Below are 11,764 nucleotides of genomic sequence, written 5' to 3'. Positions count from 1 at the left end.
CCCTCTCAGAGGCTCAAGCCGTGGCCGGCAGAACCGGGGGCGGGAGAGTGCCCCGCGGAAATTTAGCCACCTGCCCCGCCCCTAGTGAGCTCTTATCCAATGAAACTGAGGCCCGGAACTTAGGGCCACTCACGAGAGGGAAGTGCGGGGCCGTGTTCATAAGAGAAATTTCGCACGGCTTGAGACCTGCTGAGCCGGCGAGACCTGGGGTCCTAAAAGTGGGAGAGCGCGGGAGCGCAGCTAAAAGCGGGAACCAGCTGCGAGTAGCTGAGGGTACAGCTCCAAACTGATGAGCACGGCCAGGGCCCTGCCGCCCTCCCTGCATCGCCATCACCCATCCCCGCACCCCCACCCTAAGGAGTGCGAGCCTCACCAAGCCCCTTTCGCCTGTCGCCCCATCAGGCCGGCTCTCACTGGCTTGTTCCTTCCAGGAGAGACAACGCCTAGTTATTCTTCCAACACACTTCTTGAGCCGCGCACAGCGTTACCGGCAATGAGAGCAGTGAGCAGATTTGCAGACTTGTTTCCAGGTCTCAGCCACCTCTGCCTCTCAGAAGCACCTGCCCCTTGAGAACCGCTCAGACGACAAACTCTCTTAGACGTTTCAGCTTTAGAATCACCTTCTCCTCCCTTCGACTCGAACCCAGGTCCCCTTTCGCCCCCTAATATCCTCTAAGTGCCTGAGGTCTCGAGGGGCAGCCTCTCTATTCAGTCCCTGGCTGATCACAGGCCAAGGATGCGACTCCCCATGGTTCACTACAACACCAAGCTCTCTCCAGACTCCCTTTTCCAGCCTGTCTTAGGACATCTGCACCTCCAGGACCATAGTGCCCTCCAATGTGACAGATCCACAAGGACACTCTACACGTCTCCCACCACATCACTCCGTTTCTCTTAAGAACGTCACCATCCTTGGTCCCTTCTGATTTCCTCTTTCCCCTTCATCTCCAGGAGTCAAAGTCAGCTCCTCCAACCCTATTTCAATTCCACAGCCACTACCTTAGTCTAGGCTTTTCCCTCCCTTCAGCCTAGATTACTGCTCCGGCTTCCTAAACACTGTGCCTGCCCCAGTTGTAACCAGAGTGCTCCAAGCCAGTATAGCGCCACATCCGCTGAATGTCACACATTCCACTCTACCATGGAAACCACAGCTGCCAAAACCTGTTGTATGGCACCGCCCCCATTTCTCTGGGGACATCTCCCCAGGGTTGCAGTAAAAGTGGGCTCTGGGATCTCCTCACCCTATCCCCCAGAATGCCACTGCCTAAGCCGCGTCCCTCTTCCAGGTCACTGTCACCTCTGCCTTAGAGCCCATCAGACCACACTGTATCCTTAAAATCTTCCCAGTGAGGCTGGTCTGACTGTAGTGGTGTTTACAACGAATTGATCACAACCAGTTATGGATGTCTTTGTTTCTTAGTCACTCCCACTAATCAACTTTAATCGTCGCACTAACGATAGCAAGAAAAGTTTTTCAAGCAGACGGTTGTGATGGTGGCACAACCTTGTGATTTGCTAAAAGCCACTGAGCTGTACATTGTAAAAGGATAAATTATGTGGCATACGAATTCTCAATTCTCAATAATAATAATGCTGTCTGAAAAGCCTCTTTCTACTAAGAGAATTGCCTTGGCCCCAGCGCACATCTCTTAGTCTTTCAGACATTTAGCCAGTGGTCTTCAAAAAAGCCACTGTATAGAATCACATGGAGAGTTTTTAATATCCATGTTTCCAGGCCACAGTTCAAACCAGTTAAATCAGTAAACCCAGGCTGGATCTAAACCTTGGTTGGACCTAAACCTTAGTATCTTTTAAAGTTCCCTAGGTGATTCCAATGTGTAGTCAAGCTTTGGAACTCCTAATCTAGACCCTGGTTTCAACCTTCCTCATGGTACAGATGGTGCCCTGTGTGGAATCTTTTTTTCTTTTCTGTTTTCTTTTTAAGACAAGAGCCTTGCTCTGTCACCCAGGTGGATTGCAGTGGCATGACTATAGCTCACTGCAGCTTCCAATGCCTGGGCTCAAGCAATCCTCCCACCACAGCCTTCCGAGTAGCTGGGACTACAGGCGAGCGCCAGCACACCCAGCTGTCATCTGCCATCTTCTACCCTCCCCTATTAGACTATGAACCCTCCAGGATCAGGAACTGTGTCCATTTCCTCTTTGTCAGCCTCACAAACATCTTTTTAAGTTGAACTATACCTGTCATTACTATTACCCTATGATCCCTAGCCTACACTTTTCTGTGGATGAAAATGTAATGTATTTAAGAATTTTAACAATTTCTCAGTTTTCCCATCCACATTCACTAGTAATTTATTTTGATCCTCATAATTTATCGAGTAAAGCTGGGACTGGGGTCCTGTCTCCACCTTAGGGAGACTATTTTCACTGCTAAAGATCATAAGCCTAGTGAGAGGCAGAGAGGGAGATGGACCCAGTTTTCCTGATGCAGGTCCCAAGTCCTTCCCTCCTCGGTGTCTACCCTCCCTCCAGGACTTCCTCCGTGTGCCAGCTCCAGCATAGGGTCTCATTCAGCTCACCCCCCAAAAGACTTTTCACAGTCAATAACAATAATAAATATGCAAGGTTTGTTCCAAGGCATTCAGAAGTGGTTGCGGGGAAACATAAAGCCAGTCCTCTCCAGGGCCAGGGGAGGCCGAGATGGTCTTGAGTTCCAGGTAAGTTTCTCAGCGGCCAGGCCTGGCATCTGCTCCCCCACCACGCCTCCCAGGTCTTCTGTCCACCTCTAGTCCCCTCCACCCCACCTCCAGACCCTTCTGCTCTGCCCCATCACCTACGTTTTCTCCCTTAGCACCCGGCTTAGATCCCTGGACTCACGAGCACGGAGGCGACTTCCTCCTCGCCGACTTTACGCGCCACGGCGGCTGAAGAAAGAGAAACGGAGAAAGAGAAACCGTTAAAGAGAGAGGTCCGGAAAAGAAAGAGAAACGGCCCAGGGTGGTGGCTCACAAAACCCAGGGCGGGGCTGCGCCTGGAGCCCGCAGGCGTTTCGAATATTTCGGCCCAGAGTTCACTGCTAGAACCGCGATCACCTTTCGCCCCGCCCCAGTCTACGGAGAATGACAAATATTTACTAATATGGAAGGGAATAGGCCCGGCGTAGCGGCTCACACCTGTAATTTCAATTCTTTGGGAGGTCGAGGCGGGCGGATCATGAAGTCAGGGGTTCGAGACCACTCTGGCCAACATGGTGAACCCTCATCTTTACTAAAAAGACGCAAATTAGCCTGCGGTTGTGGCGGGAGCCTGTAGTGCCAGCTAGGCGGGAGGCTGAGGCAGGAGAATCACTTGAATCTGGGAGGCGGAGGTTGCAGTGGGACGAGATCGTGCCACTGCATTCCATTGTGGGCTACAGAGCAAGACTCTGTCAAAAAACAACAAAGAAAAAAAAAAAGAAAGCAAAGAAAGAAAGAAAAGAAATAACGGAGCTCTCTGCTGGGGAGGGCCGAGCCGTTAGGCTTCTGGTCTCTAGCTTTGGGGCACTCACACCAGTCGCTGTAAAATGCAGACTCCGAAGCAGGAATTCCGAGTCCGGGGTGGAGCCGATCTGGAATCTCACTCGCTTGAAGCAGCAGCGCGGTGGATTCGGATCCGGGTCAGTAGGGAAATGCGACTCAGACGTTTCCACCGGCCGCCCACGGAATCTACAATCCGAAAACGCTTCCTGCTGCTCTGTCACCCCAGGAAGGCAGCGCCCGCCTCTGGGCTGTTCTGATGGAAACGGGCTCCCCCGCTCGCCGGAAAACCCACAACAAAGGGGCCAGGAAAAAGCCCCTCAGGGTCTCGCCACTTCAGTGAGGATCCGAATTTACACCCTCCATCAAAGACTGCAGTGACCTTTACTGAAATGATACAAGACCCGCGGGGCCCAGGGCGCTCGGCTCACAGAATGCGGAGACAGCGCCGCCTCGCGTCCCTTCCCTGACCTGCCCAGGCGGACGCGCTGACGAGTGTTGGCTTCGAGGCTGGAATACACCGAGTTCAAGGGCAGAGAGTGAAAAAAGAAGTGAAGGATGGAGGGGTGTGTTGAAGAAAGGAGGGAAGAGATAGGAAGAAAAGGGGAGAGAAGAAGTAAAAAGGAGAGATACAATTTAAAACACATAGTTTTATTATGTCTTTTATTTTTGCTCTTTGTCTAGTTCTACTTATGAACATTTTTACCGTAGCTTTCTCTGAGTCTGTAAATACACGGCTATGATTGTTATTTCAGAGCCTGCGAGGGTGAGTGGCAGACAGCATGACCCTCTTCCTCCAGATGTGTCAGGGTGTGTCTCCTGGGCCCAAGAACAGGGCTTTTGTTTTGTTTTGTTTTACATAAGCAAAGTACAAATCTCAAAGAGGGTAATATTTTTATTTTTGTTTTTTTGAGACAGAGTCTCACTCTGTTGTCCAGGCTGAAGTGCAATGGGGTGATCTCAGCTCACTGCAACCTCCGCCTCCCGGGTACAAGCAATTCTCCTGCCTCAGCCTCCCGAGTAGCTGGGATTACAGGCTCCCGCCACCACACTCGGCTAATTTTTGTATTTTTAGTAGAGACGAGGTTTCACCATGTTGGCCAAGCTGGTCTGGAACTCCAGACCTCGTGATCCTCCCGCGTCGGCCTCCCAAAGTGCTGGGATTACAGGCATCAGCCACCGCCCCTGGCCAGAGGATAATATTTCCAAATCATCTTATTAGGACATACTTTGCATACAATAAACTGCATCTATTTAAAATGTTCAATTTGTTGAATTTTAGCTGTTGTGCACACCCACATCTGCACTACCACAGTGAAGATAAAGAACATTTATTTTTTTATTTTTGAGATAGAGTCTTGGTCTGTCGCCAGGCTGGAGTACAGTGGCGCAATCTCGGCTCACTGCAACCTCTGCCTGCCCGGTTCAAGCGATTCCCCTGCCTCAGCCTCCCAAGTAGCTGGGATTATAAACGCGCATCACCACGCTCGGCTAATTTTTTTTTTTTTTTTTGTATTTTAGTAGAGACAGGGTTTCACCATGTTGACTTCGTCATCCGCCTGCCTCAGCCTCCCAAAGTGCTGGGATTATAGGCCGAGCCTCTGTGCCCATAGGTTAAAGAACATTTCAATCTTCTCCCAAAGAACAGCTGCACGATAAAGTTCTATGCAGTCATTAAAAAGAGTCAGATCCATTTTAAATATTGCTATGAAAAGATGTGCCCAAAATACTTTTAACCTTTTCTAAAAGGTTAAGGAGGCCAGTGCCGTGGCTCATTCCTGTAATCCCAGCACTTGGGAAGGCCAAAGTGGGCAGATCACCTGAGGTCAGGAGTTCAAGACCAGCCTGGCCAACGTGGTGAAACCCTGTCTCTAGTGAAAATACAAAAATTAGCAGGGTGTGGTGGTTGGCGCCTGTAGTCCCAGGTACTCAGGATGCTGAGGCAGGAGAATCTCTTAAAACCCGGAAGTGGAGGTTGCAGTGAGCTGAAATCGTTCCACTGCACTTCAGCTTGGGCAAAAATGCCACTAATATCATTTACATGATGTTAATATATATTTTAAGTAGGGGAAAACCTGGAAGATCCCTCACTAAAGTTTTCACAGTGACTCCAGAGACTGGGATAACTTTGTGACTTCCATTTTCTTTGACATGTTGGAATTTTATCTTTTAGTATAGACTTGGATTTGAGTGGGTTGCAGTGGTTCATACCTATAATCCCAGCTATTTGGGAATTGGAGGCAGAAGGACTGTTTGAGCCCAGGAGTTCCAGGCTACAATGAGCTATGATTGTGCCACTGCACCCCAGCCTGGGAGACAGGAGGAGACCCTGTCCCCAAAACAGAAAAATAAATAAAAATTTAAAATACAAACGATAAACTTGGATTTATGTGAAGGTTAAGGAAGAGAATATTTCAGTTTGAAAATATAAAGCTAAGCCCACACCAAAATAGTTACAGTTTTTTTTTTTTTTTTTTTGGTGGAGTCCTGCACTGTTGCCCAGGCTGTAGTGCAGTGGCATGATCTTGGCTCACTGCCTCCTGGGTTCAAGCAGTTCTTCTGCCTCAGCCACCTGAGTAGCTGGGACTACAGGCCTATGCCACCACGCCCAGCTAATTTGTTTGTTTTTAGTGGAGATGGGGTTACACCATGTTGGCCAGGATGGTTTGGATCTCCTGGCCTCGTGATCTGCTCGCCCCAGCCTCCCAAAGTGCTGGGATTACAGGCGTGAGCCACCATGCCCGGTCAGTTAAGGAGTTTTAAAAACCAAAATGTTCTAGCCGCGTTGTCTCAGGTCAAATGTCCTGGTGCTTGAGGAAGTGAGGCTAGTGTGTTGGAGTCCAGCCTGGGCAGCATAGAGCGCGCTCTTCTATTGAAAAAAAAAAATTAAACACACACACACACACACACACACACACACACACACACACAGAATGTTCATTAAATCCCAGCACGAGGAAGAAGCAGCTTCTCCACTCCTTCTGGAATCTCTCCCTGGTTCAGCCCGCCTGCCTCCACTCCTGCCTCCACCATGTCCATCGGGTGACCCAGAAGTCCTACAAGGTGTCCACCTCTGGCGCCCGGGCCTTCAGCAGCCGCTCCTACATGAGTGGGCCTGGTGCCTGCATCAGCTCCTCGAGCTTCCCCCAAATGGGCAGCAGCAACTTCCGGGGTGGCCTGGGCGCAGGCTATGCTGGGGTCAGTGGCATGGGCATGGGAGGCATCACCGCCGTCACCGTCAACCAGAGCCTGCTGAACCCCCTTAACCTGGAGGTGGACCCCAACATCCAGGCCGTGCATACCCAGGAGAAGGAGCAGATCAAGACCCTCAACAACAAGTTTACCTCCTTCATCGACAACGTGTGGCTCCTGGAGCAGCAGAACAAGATGCTGGAGATCAAGTGGAGCCTCCTGCAGCAGCAGAAAATGGCTCGGAGCAACATAGACAACATGTTTGAGAGCTACATCAACAACCTGAGGCGGCAGCTGGAGACTCTGGGCCAGGAGAAGCTGAAGCTGGAGGCGGAGCTTGGCAACATGCAGGGGCTGGTGGAGGACTTCAGGAACAAGTATGAAGTTGAGATCAATAAGCGTACAGAGATGGAGAATGAATTTGTCCTCATCAAGAAGGATGTGGATGAAGCTTACATGAACAAGATAGAGCTGGAGTCTCGCCTGGAAGGACTGACTGACGAGATCAACTTCCTCAGGCAGCTGTATGAAGAGGAGATCCGGGAGCTGCACTCCCAGATCTCCGACACGTTTGTGGTGCTGTCCATGGACAACAGCCACTCCCCAGACATGGACAGCATCATTGCTGAGGTCAAAGCGCAGTACAAGGAGATCGCCAATTGCAGCCGGGCTGAGGCGGAGAGCGTATACCAGATCAATTATGAGGAACTGCAGACGCTGGGTGGGAAGCACAGGGATGACCTGCGGCATACAAAGACTGAGATATCTGAGATGAGCTGGAACACCAGCCAGCTCCAGGCTGAGATCGAGGGCCTCAAAGGCCAGAGGGCTTCCCTGGAGGTCGCCATTGCAGATGTTGAGCAGCACAGGGACCTGGCATACAAGGATGCTTGTGCCAAGCAGCAGGAGCTGGAGACCGCCCTGCAGCGGGCCAAGCAGGACATGGCTCGGCAGCTGCATGAGTACCAGTAGCTGATGAATGTCAAACTGGCCCTGAACATCGAGATTGCCACCTACCGCAAGCTACTGGAGGGCAAGGAGAGCCGGCTGGAGTCTGGGATGCAGAACATGAGTATCCATACGAAGACCGCCAGTGGCTATGCAGGTGGTCTGAGCTCTGCCTGTGGGGGCCTCACAAGCCCCAGCCTCAGCTATGGCCTGGGCTCCAGCTTTGGCTCTGGCATGGGCCCCAGTTCCGTCAGCCGCACCAGCTCCACCAAGGCTGTGGTCGTGAAGAAGACTGAGACCCGCAATGGGAAGCTGGTGTCCGAGTCCTCTGTCGTCCTGCCCAAGTGAACAGCAGCAATAGCCCCTCCCAGCCTGCCTCTCCTGAGGCTGCCCCAGAGCCTGGGAAGGAGGCCTCTGTGCAGGGGAGCACAGGGAACGGGAGACCCACCCGAGGCTCAGCCCTAGCCCTCAGCCCCACCCATGGGGAGTTTACTGCCTGGGGACCCCCCCGCCCATGCCTACAGCTGCATGCCTCCAGCTGCAAAACAATTCAATTGCGTTTTTTTTTTTTTTTTGGTCCAAAATAAAATCTCAGCTACCTCGAAAAACAAAAACAAAAACAAAAACAAAAACAAAAACAAAACAACCCAGCATCAGAAACTCTGTTTCAAGAGGATCCTTCATATTTTCATGTCATTGAATCTGTCTTAAAGTGCCTTTGAAAAAGATATTTTCAGTGGAATAGAGAGATGAGTCACAATATTTACAAAAGAGGTTGGTTGTAATAAAAGGAAAATGTAAATCGGGTGGGGACACAGGGGACCCTGTTCCATTTATTCTCAAAGCGCGTTTGAAACCTGCGTTGCCATAGTGTCCTTGGGTGGAGACAAAGTCGCGTATTTTGTACCTAGAGTATTGATTTGATTTTGCAAACGGTCAAAGCTTTCGGAAATCAGGCTGACTTTTAGATTGGAACGTTCTTTCTGGCAGTGAGCCCGTAAGAATCCAGGCCATCTGGACGGTGCTGTCTCTGCCTCCACCTAGTGGCAGTGGCTGGAAGGACAGGGCACAGTGAAAAGGGGTGGGTCTGAAGCCAAGGTGAAACCGCCTTTGCAAAATCACCGTTAAGGAAATGATGACAGTGAAAGATACCAAACCTAACTAACCCCACCTTGCTTCTACCCTCTAAGCTGCCCTTGTTCATTTTCGGGCATAAGCAGAACTAGGCTTGGGAAGGAATTTTTAGTTTAAAGGGAAACTTTTTTTTTTTTTAAATGGAGTTTCACTCTTCTCCAGGCTGAAGTGCAATGGTGCAATCTCAGCTCTCGGAAACCTCCGCCTCCCGGGTTCATTCAATTCTCCTGCCTCAGCCTCCCTAGTAGCTGGGATTACGGGAATGTGCCACTAAGCCCGGTTGTTTTGTATTTTTAGTAGAGATGGGGTTTCTCCATGTGGGTCAGGCTGGTCTGGAAATCCTGATCTCAGGTGATCTGCCGGCCTCGGCTTTCCAAAGTGCTGGGATTACAGGCGTGAGCCACTGCGCCTGGCGGGAAACTGTTCTTGTAAAACAAATGAAAGGCCCCCAGCCATTAAGTTAGGATGAGAGGGGCTGGAATTCTAAATATTACCAGACATTATTTCAGAGGTTATAAGATTTGCAACATCCCCGGTTACTCTTGAAGGTAACATTACTATTGTGAGCCACAGATCGGCCTTTTAAGGTGTCTTTTCAGATTTTTGCATTTCTAGCAACTGGAGGGCCCCATCTGGACCTGCCAACCAGTTCTGTGGCCCCCACGCAGGAACTGAGTCAGCTTAAGAGAATAGCCTCCACTCACTATGATTTCATACCAGAGCCAACCAATCAGCGCTCCCGATTCATTGGTCCTCCTATTAACCAAATTATTCTTAAAAACTGATCTGAGTTTTCCGGAAGACTGATTTGAGTAATAATAAAACTCTGGGCTTTGCATGAATTACTCTTTCTCTGTAGCAATTCCCCTGTCTTGATAAATTGGCTTTGTCTAGGCAGCCGGCAAGGTGAACCCATTGGGCGGTTACAGCCGGAGTCCAGGCCAGTGTGCAGGATGTGCTTTGCTGTAGCGGGGTTGGGGAAACGGAGGGGAGGCGAGGACACTTAGGGAATGAATGGCAGAGGAAGAAGGAGCTCAAAGGAGGAGTCAAGGCCCCCAGACCTCTCCTTCCTTCCCTCCCTGATAGGGTTGGAGTGGACCAACGTGGTCCCAGGTGGGGTGGCCGGTAGAGTGCAGAAAATGCCCTGGTTGCAAAGGGGCCTGACACGCCCCACACAAGGGTCCTGGCTCTCAGCTGCTACTGATGAGTTCAAACTAGGAGGAGACTCAGACATGTTCTTTGCAAACTAGACTCGTTAGCTCACACTCTGGCAGGTGCCTCAGATCCATCCTGATGAAGCACAAAAACCAAAAGCCAAATTCTGCCTGTGACTTTTCTGACAGCTGAAAGGTCCTCCCTTCCCTGTTCCTCCAGTGCTCCCTTACCCCACCCCCTCCACTTTGTCTCCACTTCCTCATCCTTTTCCCTTTCTGGACCCGGCTCCTGAGTAGCTGCTGCTCCAGAGGACTTCCCCTCATGGGGTACAGACTCCTCACCTCCAGGAAACAGAGACAAAGGCCACTAAGAGAAACCTGAGGGACGCTTGTGACCCTGCCCCCGAAGTCAGCCTCTCCCTCAGCTCTAGCTCTTGTTGTGGGTGTATTTGTTTTTCGTTTTGTTTCGTATGTTTGTTTTTGAGGCAGGGTCTCACTGTGACAGTCAAGCTGGAGCAGTGGCCCCATCACAGCTCATTGCAGGCTCCAACTTCTGGACTCAGGCCATCCTCCCACCTCAGCTTCTCCAGTAGCTGGGACTGCAGACCGGAGCCACCACACCCAGTGTATTTATTTTATTTATTTATTTTTCTAGAGACTGGGTCTTGCTTTTTTACCCAGGCTGGTCTTGAGCTCCTGCCTTCAAGCGATTCTCATGCCTCAGTCTCCCAAAGTGATGAGATTACAGGTATAAACCACAACACCTGGCCCCTGTGTGTGTACAGAAAGTCAAAGTGCTAAACCTGGTACCCAGGAAACATCCCCACCTTGGCCTTGCTTATAAGAGTTGGTATTTTATGTATCTGTGCTTTTATTTCAGGAGCTGGGACAATTATGTTAATCACAACAGCGCAGTGCCAAGGCCCTTACTCCCAGAAAGCTTAAGGGACACTGCCTTATGAAGGAGGTGAGATTGCAGGAGCCCCTCACTCCAAGTCTCCTGATCCTTCCTACACAAAGCGATGCTGAAAAAAAGTGCAGGACACTCCACTTCCTCCTGGGACCAGACAGGGAAGCCAGAGCCACCGTGGATGTCAAATTCCAGCAAAAAACACCAGTATAGAAAAATCTGCACATCACATTTTAAAGCTCGTGCAATGGCTCAAAGAGAAACAACATCAAAAAACTGAATTCCTAGCTCAGGTGAGATCACCCAAGTTGCCTGTGAGGTGTCGTGGAACCTGCAGGTGGAAATGGCATCTTTATTTAGAGCTGCAGCCCAATTGCTCCTGCATCTTGGGGCCCCATGAAGGGACCCTCTCCCTTCAACATTGCACAGTCAGCACATTTCTGGGGAGAAATGTAGACTCTCCTTGGACTCCTGAGGTTTTTACACTTACTTGCTGACTTTGTGAACTTTGACATCATTGTTAAACATCTTACAGTGATGTAATTTGCTTTGAACGTCAGTGTAGAACAGGCAGCTGTTCCTGAAGCGGGAAACAAGGGACCGGTGGCCTGCACTGTCACCCACTCCGTGGTGCTCTCATGCAATGAAATCATGAGCTGACAAATCTATGGCTAGGTGAACAGTAAACTCCATTTCAGCAAATGTTTCAGGTGTTCCTTCTTGCCTAGTAGTGTTCTAGCTTTACTCCAGCCTTAATATTTTCAAATGTGTATTTTCCTTGGTGTTGATTTTAAAATAATTCAAACGTATTTATTACACTGGGTTTGTTGCAGTAAGCCACCTCAAATGTTGCTGTAGAGCTAAAGTAAGCAAATAAATGTGTGGTTCTCCATGGCGTTACTGCTAACACCATCTTAAAAACGGATTAACCCAAATCCAATCACTTC

General features: G+C 50.1%; 1 pseudogene across 1 annotated transcript; it reads left to right on the top strand.

Annotated features, from left to right (window-relative positions):
- Nucleotides 1–6,437: 6,437 nt before the first annotated feature.
- LOC116543431 lies at nucleotides 6,438–7,967 on the top strand (annotated as a pseudogene). Its single transcript, XR_004265577.1, has one exon. The product of XR_004265577.1 is annotated as a keratin, type II cytoskeletal 8 pseudogene (transcript).
- Nucleotides 7,968–11,764: the final 3,797 nt, after the last annotated feature.

Source organism: Sapajus apella, unplaced genomic scaffold (assembly GCF_009761245.1).
Source record: "Sapajus apella isolate SASKATOON/1434 unplaced genomic scaffold, GSC_monkey_1.0 scaffold188, whole genome shotgun sequence".
NCBI classification, from domain to species: Eukaryota; Metazoa; Chordata; class Mammalia; order Primates; family Cebidae; genus Sapajus; species Sapajus apella.
Note: the sequence above shows the minus strand (reverse complement) of the source record. Positions and strands in the feature narration are given on the sequence as shown.